The following is a 4,509-nucleotide window of genomic DNA, read 5'->3' as shown; positions in this document are numbered from 1 at the left end:
AGTAACGATTTTCGGTTTATTTTCTTCGTAAAGAGTTATATTATCATGCTGTTAAAAAATGTTGACGATTTTATTAATTTTAAGGATCAAAAAATGACTTTGAATAAGTTGCACTTTTTTGGGTATGTTTTTTTCAAATTACTATTTCAATTTTTATTTTATGAAAATGACTTTTAAAGAAAGAAAACTAAACATTTACGGGTCTATTTTGCTTCTAAGGCGAAAATGCTATAATATTCGTGTTTAGCTACCCCAGATTAAGTACAAAAAAATAATAAAAATTGAAATAGTTATTTGAAAAAAACATACCCAAAAAAAGTGCAACATTTTCAGTCATTTTTTGATCCTTAAAATTAATAAAATCGTCAACATTTTTTAACAGCATGATAATATAACTCTTTACGAAGAAAATAAACCGAAAATCGTTACTGTAGGGCTATCCGCTGAGAAGATCTAGCCAATTTTCGAGAGCGCCATTTTTTCAAAAAAATCGTTATATCGAAAAATAATTAATATGTTTAAATTTTTCAAAAATGTACTTTTTTGGCTTGCCGCGGGCTATGCTTGCAATAAATAGCAAATATGGGCACGTAAATGTAAACGAGTTATAGAAGAAGAGATAAGAGAAGATTTTTAACGGTTTTTACGATATACCTAGAAAAGTAACAAAGCAATCGATACTTTCAAAAAATTTGTCGATAGATCTTTTTAAAACCTACAATTTTTTCATTTAAAATGTTTCAATCCGTGCTATTTTTTTTAGTTATTTTAGAAAAACCGTTTTTTTCAACTTTGCGATTTTTTTTAACGATGTTCGCCATATTGGATCGAGTTTAAAGAACAAGAAACTCAATTTAAAATTTAATTTTCTATACGGTCATATTTTTTTTGTCCAGGTAATAATACAGACTACTTATCACAGGCAGCTCTACTCGCGCACCCCGGTGAAAATACGCAAATTGCTCTAGTATGTGACGCTTCTGACCTTGCGATTGGTGCCCTAATGCAACAAAAAGTTGAGAACGATTGGGAACCGCTAGGGTATTTTTCAAAACAACTTAACCCAGCTCAGTGCAAATACGCTGCTTACGATCGCGAACTTCTTGCGATTTACGAAGCAGTTAAATACTTCCGACATATCGTTCATCCGCAGATGTCGCTCCGTGGTTGATAGACGTTTCTGTTGAGCTCCTACTTTTTATACTGTTCTTCTGTTATAGTGAGCAAATTTTATTATCAGTCTTTAGTGAAAATTGTGCATTGTTTTATCGACTCCCTTGTCAACGACTCAACATGTCTAAAATGGGGCCCACTGTTAAAGAAGTAAGTGCACGTGTTGATAAATTAGCAGAGCAGTTTGAAAAAGGCCTTGAAGCATTCAAACATGAGTTTTTGAGTAAAAACCCTTCGCCCTTAGTGTCTGATATACACAGTAAGTTTCTTGAGGACTTTAAGGGGTTCGAAATTAATATTACTATGTCTCTACGTCAAATAAAAGAGGACATAAAGGGTCTTCAGGACAATATTGTTGCCCTTAATAGTGAGTTTAGAAATAATCAACTTAGACGTAATCGTGGTACTTTAATTATACATGGATTTAGATCTGACAAGTATAGCCTCTGTGAAAATGTGGTTGAATTATTTAATTCCAAAATGAATTTACCAGTAAAGAAGTCTGATATCAATCAGTGCTATTATCTTGGTAGTAAAGAACAAAAAAGTGCTGTGCCAAGGTCTATTGTCGTTGAATTCTGTCAGCGCTGGCTACGTGATATGGTTTTCTTTAATAAGAAACAGTTAAAAGGTTCCCGTATTTTGATTTCGGAAATGTTGACTGCTGACAACTTGGTTATTTACAAGAGAGCAAGAGAAATCTACAAAACGGCGACATGGTCATTCAATGGTCTTGTTTACATTAAATTAGGAGAAGAAAGAAAATGCATTAGATCGGTGTCTGATCTGTTACTTGTTAGCGATGAAAAGGTTAATTAAAGCTTGGCTTTTGTGATGATTGTGTTTTTTAACAAGTAATTGTTTTACAACAGTTTTTTTCTTCTTTTTTGTATCAATGATTACTTTAACTATTGCTTGTTTTGGATTTGTTTGAATTTCCTTATGTCTTGATATGTGTTTGAATCTTTGTTTATTTGCACTTTTTGCATTAATTCATTTTCACCAAGTATTTACTATTGTGTAATAATTAACTTGCTCCTATGTTTGTTTTATTGTTAATTTTTACTGGAGCTATACAGAGATGACCTACCTATATTTATCTTTTGAGTTTACTAATAACTTCTTGCAACTCTTTTCTTTATTTTTTTTTTTTACGAATTTTTGCTATTAATTATCCTCAAGACATTTTCTTATTAATTACATTAATATCTCTTTATTGTGATATAATTATCTTATTGCTTTTCTTTCTCTTTTTATTTACCTTTGAATATATCTATATTATTTTTTAATTGAAAATCTAGATTTTGTATCACGTATGAATATTATTGCTGTCATGCTGTCTACTTAATAGTATAATGAAGATTGCGCACTTAAACTTACAATCAATTTTTACAGGTTTTAACGACTTTGTTAATTTAGTTCTGCAAAATGAATTTGATGTCGTTATGATTACGGAGACTTGGCTGAATGATAATATTGATTTACTTACTATAGCGATTCCCGGATATATTTTTTTTCATAAGAATAGGTTGGGCAGAGGTGGTGGCGTTGGTGCCTACGTAAAAAATACATACATCTGTCAGGAGTTTCTCTTTGATTTTATGGTAAGTGAACAACTTGAACATCTTTTTATTTTAATCAAATTGCCATCTTTTACTCTAGCTGTTGGAACTTTTTACAGACCACCGAAAACTAACATTAATGATTTTATTAACGATTTTGACAATATTTTATCTACAGTTTGTCCTATTGCTGATGAAGTTGTCTGTCTTGGAGATTTTAATGTAGATTTGTTTAATGTTCACAATCCGTTAGAACCTTGTTTCAGTTCTTACAACTTTTCTCAGATTATTAATGAGGCCACTAGAATTACTTGTACCTCTAGTACTTTAATTGATCCTGTGTTTATTACTAATACTAACATTGTTGAATCTTTTGGAACAATTGCTGCTGACGGTATATCTGATCATAGAATGGTATTTTGTAACCTAAAATTTACTAATAATAAAATAGTGCCTAGAATTATTTCATACCGTTGTTATAAGCACTTTAATTTGAACGATTTTTTAAATGATTTGTATAATGTATCTTGGTTTGAGATGATTTATGAAAATAATCTTGATAAAAAGATCTCGATTTTTAATAAATTTTTAACAAGTCTTTTTGACAAACATGCTCCTGTAAGAAAAGTAAGGGTTACTAAACCTCGAGCTCCTTGGCTGACTCCTAATCTAAAATTTATCATGAAACAAAGAAATAAGGCACTTCAAAAATTTAAACGTACTCGCGAGCATACTGATTGGTTACATTACAAAAATTTACGAAATTACTGTGTCTCTATGGTACGACAAGAAAAAAAAGGGTACTTGGAATTTATTGCTTCTCAAAAAAATAGTAAACGGACTTGGAAAGCTCTTGACTCTCTCAATATTCGATCTTGTAAAAATTTTATTTTGCCACCTCAGATGGCTGACCCTAATGAAATTAATGACTTTTTTGCTTCATTTTTGAGGAATGTCTCTAATAATTGTGATGACCAAATTAATTTTTATGACAATAATAGATGTGATATTAATCTATCTTTCAAATTTGCTTTGACTACTGTTGATGAGATTCATACCATTCTTAATAGTATCAAAACTGATGCATTTGGTGTTGATAATATATCTCCCACTATGTTAAAATACTGTAGTCCATTTATTGATCCGTATGTTACTCATTTAATTAATTGCTGTATTGAGAAACATTACTTTCCTTGTTTGTGGAAAAAGGCAATCGGCTTGCCTATACCAAAAAAAAATAATCCAGAATCATTCTCTGATCTTAGAGTAATTAGTATATTACCTGCGCTTTCTAAAATTTTTGAAAGATTGTTATATAATCAAATTTATGACTTTTTTGTAAATAATAGTCTCTTACCTCAATCGCAATGTGGCTTTAGAAAAGGGTATAGTACCTCAACTGCTCTAATTACCGTCACTGATGATTTAATAAAAGCACAGGACAGGGGACTAGTTAGTGCCTTAGTTTTATTGGACTTCTCTAAAGCTTTTGACACAATTAATCATAAGCTTCTTTGTTCTAAACTTAAGTACTATGGGTTTGATGAACCGACTTTAGATCTTATTAATTCTTATTTACATGGAAGATCTCAGCAGGTATGTGTTAATAATATTTTATCTAATAGTTTAGAAATACTTTCTGGTGTACCCTAGGGGTCAATTTTGGGTCCTTTACCTTTTATAATTTACACTGCTTCCATTTTAGAATCACTTCAACAATGTAAAGTTCAAGCATATGCTGATGATACTCAATTATATTATCATTTTGATATTA

Source organism: Anoplophora glabripennis, unplaced genomic scaffold, assembly GCF_000390285.2.
Source record: "Anoplophora glabripennis isolate ALB-LARVAE unplaced genomic scaffold, Agla_2.0 scaffold1696, whole genome shotgun sequence".
Lineage (NCBI taxonomy): Eukaryota > Metazoa > Arthropoda > Insecta > Coleoptera > Cerambycidae > Anoplophora > Anoplophora glabripennis.
This window is presented reverse-complemented; position numbering follows the sequence as displayed.